Below are 8852 nucleotides of genomic sequence, written 5' to 3'. Positions count from 1 at the left end.
TCAAATTGCCCAGGACGGGCTCCATGGCTCTTGGGCAGTCGTCCCCCGGGCGTCCGGGGCTCCATCCCTGCCGACGGCATGGAAAAGTGCCCGGGACGGGCTCCATACGTCCCGGGCAGTCCTCCCCCGGGCGTCCGGGGCACCCATCTCCAGGAGGCCAACAGCATGGCAAAGTACCCGGGACGGGCTCCATGGGTCCCGGGCAGTCCTCCCCCAGGCATCCGGGGCTTCCATCTCCAGGCCAACGGCAGGTCAAAGTGCCCAGGACGGGCTCCACGGGTCCCTGGCAGTCCTCCCCCACCGGGCGTCCGGGGCTCCCTTCCCCAGGCCAACGGCATGCCAGAGTGCCCAGGACGGGCTCCACGAGTCCCGGGCGTCCGGGGCTCCCTTCCCCGGGACACCGGCTTGTCAGAGTGCCCATGACGGGCTCCACGGGTCCCGGGTATCTGGGACTCCCTTCCCTGGGCCAACGGCATGCCGGAGTTCCCAGGACAGGCTCCACGGGTCCCGGGCGTCCGGGGCTCCCTTCCCCGGTCCGACGGCTTGTCAGAGTGCCCAGGACGGGCTCCACGGCTCCCGGGCGTCCGGGGTTCCCTTCCCCGGGTCAGCGGCATGTCAGAGTGCCCAGGACGAGTTCCACGGGTCCCGGGCAGTCCTCCCCCGGGCGTCCGGGGCTCCCTTCCCCGGGCCGTCGGCAGGTCAGAGTGCCCAGGACGGGCTCCATGGGTCCCGGACAGTCCTCCCCCCGGGCGTCCGGGGCTCCCTTCCCCGGGCAGACGGCAGGTCAGAGTGCCCAGGACGGGCTCCACGGGTCCCGGGCAGTCCTCCCCCCGGGCGTCCGGCGCTCCCTTCTCCAGGCCGATGGCAGGTCAGAGTGACCAGGACGGGCTCCACGGGTCCCGGGCAGTCCTCTCCCGGGCGTACGTGGTTGTCCGACAGATTCGGGCAGATGTGCTTTTACGAACCGGATCGGAATCGGCCCAAATAATAATAATAATAATAATAATAATCCACATTTGTAAGGCGCACAATCACCCGTAAGGGTCTCTAGGCGCTAGGGGCCGTTGGGAAGATTAAGCAAGCTATTGCCCAGAGTCACATGGTGCTGGGCTAATCTGCCGCCGGTGCCGGGGATCGAACCGTGATCCCCAGATTCCAGAGTCAGCCGCCCTAGCCGCGGCGCCAGCTATTTCCCAGAGTCACGTGGTGCTGGGCTAATCTGCGGCCGGTGCCGGGGATCGAACCCTGATCTCTGGGATGCTCGAGGGTTACTACGCGCTCTACAAAAACCTTAAATAAAAAAATCTCCAGATTCCGGAGTCAGCCGCCCTAGCCGCGGCGCCAGCTATTTCCCAGAGTCACCTGGTGCTGGGCTAATCTGCGGCCGGTGCCGGGGATCGAACCGTGATCTCCAGATTCCGGAGTCAGCCTCCCTAGCCGCGGCGCCAGCTATTTCCCAGAGTCACGTGGTGCTGGGCTAATCTGCGGCCGGTGCCGGGGATCGAACCCTGATCTCTGGGATGCTCGAGGGTTACTACGCGCTCTACAAAAACCTTAAATAAAAAAATCTCCAGATTCCGGAGTCAGCCGCCCTAGCCGCGGCGCCAGCTATTTCCCAGAGTCACCTGGTGCTGGGCTAATCTGCCGCCGGTGCCGGGGATCGAACCGTGATCCCCAGATGGGGATATCCCAAAAATCTGGCATGGATACGGCCCGCCAGGACTGGTTTGGGCACCCCTGATATAGAGGCAGTCAACGCGAAATCTGCTGGGTTCGATTCCGATCCGTGTCAGAAGGACCGTAGGGCTTGGGAGTCCGTACAACAGGGGTGCCCAAACCTGTCCTGGCGGGCCGTATCCATGCCAGATTTTTGGGATATCCCCATCTGGTGATCACGGTTCGATCCCCGGCGCCGGCGGCAGATCAGAGTGCCCAGGACGGGGTCCATGTGACCTGGGCAGTCCTATCCCCTGGGTGTACGTGGTTGTCCGACATGTCGGTCGTATTTGCTTTTACGTACCGGATCGGAATCGGCCCCCATAAAATCGTACGTAAAGTATATAGCAAATCAACCTGAAATCTGCTGGGTCAGAAAGGGCTCGATTCCGATCCGTGTCGGAAGGTTAGGAGTCCGTACGAATTTGTCGGGACGGCATGGCAGAGTGCCCGGGACGGGCTCCATGCGTCCCGGGCATTCGTCCCCCGGGCGTCTGGGGCTACATCCAGGCTGACGGTATGGCAGAGTGCCCGGGTCGGGCTCCATGGTTTTCACGGTGGTCCTCCCCTGGGTGTCAGGGGGCTCCTGGCCGACGGCATGGAAAAGTACCCAGGACGGGCTCCATGCGTCCCGGGCATTTGTCCCCCGGGCGTCCGGGGCTCCATCCAGGCCGACGGCATGGCAGAGTGCCCGGGTCGGGCTCCATGGTTTCCAGGGTGGTCCTCCCCAGGGTGTCGGGGCGCTCCATGCCGAAGGCATGGAAAAGTGCCCAGGACGGGCTCCATGCATCCCGGGCACGGGCACGGGGACGGGGACAGGGTCGGGAGAGTCCAGGCGGCTTCACTTCCGTGTCCAGCCATCTGATCGCCCAGATTCCCTCGGCCATCTGGTCGCCCGGATCCCCTCGGGCATCTGGTCGCCCGCAACGCTTTCCTATGGGGCGACCAGATGGCCGAACTTCCCTGGAAGTCCCGATGAGGTGCCATTCGCCGCCCGGATCCCAGCGAGGGCTCCAGGAGGTTGGGTACATTCGCGCCTTGGGTCCCCTCTGTCACCTCGCGTGCACAGATTACAAGAAAAGGGGGTAATTTTCCTCCGGATTACTAGGGAGAAGGGTACGCCCGGACACCCCTCCGAGGCTGGTGGTTCTCTGCCATGGGGACCAGATGGGCTATGCCTGGGCAACACCTCCCTAGGCCACCCGGGGCTTCCTTCCTCCAGGCCAACTGCATGTCAAATTGCCCAGGACGGGCTCCATGGCTCCTGGGCAGTCGTCCCCCGGGCGTCCGGGGCTCCATCCAGGCTGACGGCATTGAAAAGTGCCCAGGACGGGCTCCATGCGTCCCGGGCATTCGTCCCCTGGGCGTCCGGGGCTCCATCTAGGCTGACGGTATGGCAGAGTGCCCGGGTCGGGCTCCATGGTTTTCACGGTGGTCCTCCCCTGGGTGTCTGGGGGCTCCAGGCCGAAGGCATGGAAAAGTGCCCAGGACGGGCTCCATGCGTCCCGGGCATTCGTCCCCCGGGCGTCCGGGGCACCCATCTCCATGAGGCCAACGGCATTGGCAAAGTACCCAGGACGGGCTCCATGGGTCCCGGGCAGACCTCCCCCCGGGGCGTCCGGGGCACCCACCTCCAGGCCGACGGCATGTCAAAGTACCCAGGACGGGCTCCATGGGTCCCGGGCAGCTTCCCCCGGGGCGTCCGGGGCACCCACCTCCAGGCCGACGGCATGTCAAAGTACCCAGGACGGGCTCCACGGGTCCCGGGCATTCCTCCCCCAGGTCGTCCGGGCCCTAGAGCTCCGGTGGTCCAACCTGCGCCTGAGGCCCAGCCGGGGTCCAAGAGCCCTGCCTTGCGTGGGCAGGCAGTCAGGAACCCTACCGCGAAGGCTTGGGATGGATGGGGAGCTGGGAGTCCTTTAGATCCCGGCCCTCTGGTCGCCCGCGATGCTTTCCAATGGGGCGACCAGATGGCCGGGCTTCCCTGGAAGTCCCGATGAGGTGCCATTCGGCTCCTGGATCCCAGCTAGGGCTCCATGAGGTCGGGTTCTTTTACGCCTTGGGTCCCCTCTGTCATCTCGCGTGCACGGATTGCAAGAAAGGGGGGTAATTTCCCTCCGGATTACTAGGGGCAGGGTACGCCCGGACACCTCTCCAGGGCTGGTGGTTCTCTGCCCGGGGGACCAGATGAGATATGCCTGGGCAACACCTCTCCCGGGCGTCTGGGGGCTCCATTCTCCGGGCCAACGGCATGGCTCAATGCCCAGGACGGGCTCCACGTGTCCCGGACAGACCTCCCCTGGGCGTCCGGGGCACCCATCTCCATGAGGCCAACGGGATGGCAAAGTACCCGGGAAGGGCTCCACGGGTCCCGGGCAGCCTTCCCCCGGGCGTCCGGGGCTCCCACCTTTAGGCCGACGGCATGTCACACTGCCCAGGACGGGCTCCATGGGCCCCGGACAGACCTCCCCCGGGCGTCCGGGGCACCCATCTCCAGGAGGCCAACGGGATGGCAAAGTACCCGGGAAGGGCTCCACGGGTCCCGGGCAGCCTTCCCCCGCTCGTCCGGGGCTCCCACCTCCAGGCCGACGGCATGTCACAGTGCCCAGGACGGGCCCCATGGGCCCCGGACAGCCCTCCCCCCGGGCGTTCGGGGCACATATCTCCAGGAGGCCAACGGCGTTGCAAAGTACCCGGAAAGGACTCCACGGGTACCGGGCAGTCCTCCCCCCGGGCGTCCGGGGCACCCATCTCCATGAGGCCAACGGCATTGGCAAAGTACCCGGGAGGGGCTCCACGGGTCCCGGGCAGGCCTCCCCCGGGCGTCCAGGGCACCCACCTCAAGGCCGACGGCATGTAAAAGTGCCCAGGACGGGCTCCATGGGTCCCGGGCAGCCCACCCCCGGGCATCCGGGGCACCCATCTCCAGGAGGCCAACGGCGTTGCAAAGTACCCGGGAAGGGCTCCACGGGTACCGGGCAGTCCTCCCCCGGGCGTCCGGGGGCTCCCTTCTCCAGGCCGACGGCATGGTTCAATGCCCAGGACGGGACGTCAAGTGGCCAGGACGGGCTCCATGCGTCCCGGGCATTCGTCCCGGGACGGGGACGGGGTGGGGAAGAGTCCAGGCGGCTTCACCTCCATGCCCAGCCATCTGGTCGCCCGGATTCCCTCGGCCATCTGGTCGCCCGGATCCCCTCGGGCATCTGGTCGCCCGCAACGCTTTCCTATGGGGGGGACCAGATGGCCGAACTTCCCTGGAAGTCTTAATGAGGTGCCATTCGCCTCCCGGATCCCAGCGAGGGCTCCATGAGGTCGGGTTCTTTCACGCCTTGGGTCCCCTCTGTCACCTCGCGTGCACAGATTGCAAGAAAGGGGGGTAATTTGCCTCCGGATTACTATGGGGCAGGGTATGCCCGGACACCCCTCCAGGGTTGGTGGTTCTCTGCCATGGGGACCAGATGGGATATGCCTGGGCAACACCTCCCTAGGCCACCCGGAGCTTCCTTCCTCCAGGCCAACTGCATGTCAAATTGCCCAGGACGGGCTCCATGGCTCTTGGGCAGTCGTCCCCCGGGCGTCCGGTGCTCCATCCAGGCCGACGGCATGGCAGAGTGCCCGGGACAGGCTCCATGCGTCCCGGGCCTTCGCCCCCCCCGGGCGTCCGGGGCTCCATCCAGGCTGACGGCATGGCAGAGTGCCCAGGACGGGCTCCACGGGCCCCGGTCATCCGGGGCACCCTTCCCCGGGCCAGCGGCATGTCAGAGTGCCCAGGACCAGTTCCACGGGTCCCGGGCAGTCCTCCCCCGGGCGTCCGGGGCTCCCTTCCCCGGGCCAAAGCATTTCAGAGTGCCCAGGACGGGCTCCACGGGTTCCGGGCGTCCAGGTCTCCCTTCCCCGGGCCAACGGCTTGTCAGAGTGCCCAGGACGGGCTCCACGGGCCCCGGGCGTCCGGGTCACCCTTCCCCGGGCCAGCGGCATGTCAGAGTGCCCAGGACGAGTTCCACGGGTCCCGGGCAGTCCTCCCCCCCGGGTGTCCGGGGCTCCCTTCCCCGGGCCAAAGCATTTCAGAGTGCCCAGGACGGGCTCCACGGGTCCCGGACGTCCGGGGCTCCCTTCCCCGGGCCAACGGCATACAGGAGTGCCCAGGACGGGCTCCACGGGTCCCGGACGTCCGGGGCTCCCTTCCCCGGGCCAACGGCATACAGGAGTGCCCAGGACGGGCTCCACAGGTCCCGGTCGTCTGGGGCTCCCTTCCCCGGGCCAGCGGCATGTCAGAGTGCCCAGGACGAGTTCCACGGGTCCCGGGCAGTCCTCCCCCCCGGGTGTCCGGGGCTCCCTTCCCCGGGCCAAAGCATTTCAGAGTGCCCAGGACGGGCTCCACGGGTCCCGGACGTCCGGGGCTCCCTTCCCCGGGCCAACGGCATACAGGAGTGCCCAGGACGGGCTCCACGGGTCCCGGACGTCCGGGGCTCCCTTCCCCGGGCCAACGGCATACAGGAGTGCCCAGGACGGGCTCCACAGGTCCCGGTCGTCTGGGGCTCCCTTCCCCGGGCCAACGGCTTGTCAGAGTGCCAAGGACGGGCTCCACGGGTCCCGGTCGTCTGGGGTCCCTCCCCCGGGCCAACAGCAGGTCAGAGTGCCCAGGACGGGCTCCACGGGTCCCGGGCAGCCCACCCCCCGGGCGTTCGGGGCACCCATCTCCAGGAGGCCAACGGCGTTGCAAAGTACCCGGGAAGGGCTCCACGGGTACCGGGCAGTCCTCCCCCGGGCGTCCGGGGCTCCCTTCTCCAGGCCAACGGCATGGTTCAATGCCCAGGACGGGCTCCATGGGTCCGGGGAGGCGTCCCATGCGCCTCCGGGCTTGGGAGCCCCGGCTGGGTCCAGGGGCCCGGGCGGGCCCCGGGTCGGGTGCTCCGGCCCTGGTCCCTGTCTCCCAGCCTACCGCACTGCCAAGGGCCTAGGAATGGGTTCCGTTGTTCCCGGGGAGCCTCCCCTTGCTTGGCTGGGTTCAGGAGCAGTGGCTAGGGCCCCTGAGGGCCCGGGGAGGGCGGCCTCCCCACCCCGGGCTCTGTCCTTGGTCCTGCTGCGTGGCAGGGTGCCCGGGACGGGGTCCGGAGGGACCGGGGAGGCGTCCCATGCACCTCCGGGCTTGGGAGCCCCGGCTGGGTCCAGGGGCCCGGGCGGGCCCCGGGTCGGGTGCTCCGGCCCTGGTCCCTGTCTCCCAGCCTACCGCACTGCCAAGGGCCTAGGAATGGGTTCCGTTGTTCCCGGGGAGCCTCCCCTTGCTTGGCTGGGTTCAGGAGCAGTGGCTAGGGCCCCTGAGGGCCCGGGGAGGGCGGCCTCCCCACCCCGGGCTCTGTCCTTGGTCCTGCTGCGTGGCAGGGTGCCCGGGACGGGGTCCGGAGGGACCGGGGAGGCGTCCCATGCACCTCCGGGCTTGGGAGCCCCGGCTCGGTCCAGGGGCCCGGGCGGGCCCCGGGTCGGGTGCTCCGGCCCTGGTCCCTGTCTCCCAGCCTACCGCACTGCCAAGGGCCTAGGAACGGGTTCCGTTGTTCCCGGGGAGCCTCCCCTTGCTTGGCTGGGTTCAGGAGCAGTGGCTAGGGCCCCTGAGGGCCCGGGGAGGGCGGCCTCCCCACCCCGGGCTCTGTCCTTGGTCCTGCTGCATGGCAGGGTGCCCGGGACGGGGTCCGGAGGGACCGGGGAGGCGTCCCATGCACCTCCGGGCTTGGGAGCCCCAGCTGGGTCCAGGGGCCCGGCCGGGCCCCGGGTCGGGTGCTCCGGCCCAGGGCCCTGTCTCCCAGCCTGCCGCACTGCCAATGGCCCGGGAAGGGGTTCCGATGTGCCCGGGGAGCCCCCCCTTGCTTGGCTGGGTTCAGGAGCAGTGGCTAGGGCCCCTGAGGGCCCGGGGAGGGCGGCCTCCCCACCCCGGGCTCTGTCCTTGGTCCTGCTGCGTGGCAGGGTGCCCGGGACGGGGTCCGGAGGGACCGGGGAGGCGTCCCATGCACCTCCGGGCTTGGGAGCCCCGGCTGCGTCCAGGGGCCCGGCCGGGCCCCGGGTCGGGTGCTCCGGCCCTGGGCCCTGTCTCCCAGCCTGCCGCACTGCCAAGGGCCCGGGAAGGGGTTCCGATGTGCCCGGGGAGCCTCCCCTTGCTTGGCTGGGTTCAGGAGCAGTGGCTAGGGCCCCTGAGGGCCCGGGGAGGGCGGCCTCCCCACCCCGGGCTCTGTCCTTGGTCCTGCTGCGTGGCAGGGTGCCCGGGACGGGGTCTGGAGGGATCGGGGAGGCGTCCCATGCGCCTCCGGGCTTGGGAGCCCCGGCTGGGTCCAGGGGCCCGGGCGGGCCCCGGGTCGGGTGCTCCGGCCCTGGGCCCTGTCTCCCAGCCTGCCGCACGGCCAAGGGCCCGGGAAGGGGTTCCGATGTGCCCGGGGAGCCTCCCCTTGCTTGGCTGGGTTCAGGAGCAGTGGCTAGGGCCCCTGAGGGCCCAGGGAGGGCGGCCTCCCCACCCCGGGCTCTGTCCTTGGTCCTGCTGCGTGGCAGGGTGCCCGGGACGGGGTCCGGAGGGACCGGGGAGGCGTCCCATGCGCCTCCGGGCTTGGGAGCCCCGGCTGGGTCCAGGGGCCCGGGCGGGCCCCGGGTCGGGTGCTCAGGCCCTGGGCCCTGTCTCCCAGCCTGCCGCACTGCCAAGGGCCCGGAAAGGGGTTCCGATGTGCCCGGGGAGCCTCCCCTTGCTTGTCTGTGTTCAGGAGCTCCATCCGGGGCCCCTGAGGGCCCCGGGGAGGGTGGCCTCCCCACCCCGGGCTCCGTCCTGGGTCCTGCCGCGGGGCAGGATGCCCGGGATGGGGTCCGGCGGGCCCGGGGAGGCTTCCCCTGTGCCTCCGGGCCTGGGAGCCCCGGCTGGGTCCAGGGGCCCGGTCGGGGCCCCGGGTCGGGCGCTCCGGCCCTGGGCCCGGTCCCCCGGGCTGCCGCTCCACCCAGGGCCCAGGACAGGGGTCCGTCGGTCCCTTGCAGGCCTCCCCTGCTTGTCAAGGTGTAAGCGGGCCCCGGGTCGGAGGGCCCGCCGGCCCCTGGCAGCCTCCATGGCTGTGGCCCGGCTGGGGCCCCGGGCCTCCGGCCCGCCATGCCCCGGGCGCCCGCTCCCT

The sequence above is a fragment of the Lissotriton helveticus genome, chromosome 3_1 (genome assembly GCF_964261635.1).
Source record: "Lissotriton helveticus chromosome 3_1, aLisHel1.1, whole genome shotgun sequence".
NCBI lineage: Eukaryota > Metazoa > Chordata > Amphibia > Caudata > Salamandridae > Lissotriton > Lissotriton helveticus.
This window is presented reverse-complemented; position numbering follows the sequence as displayed.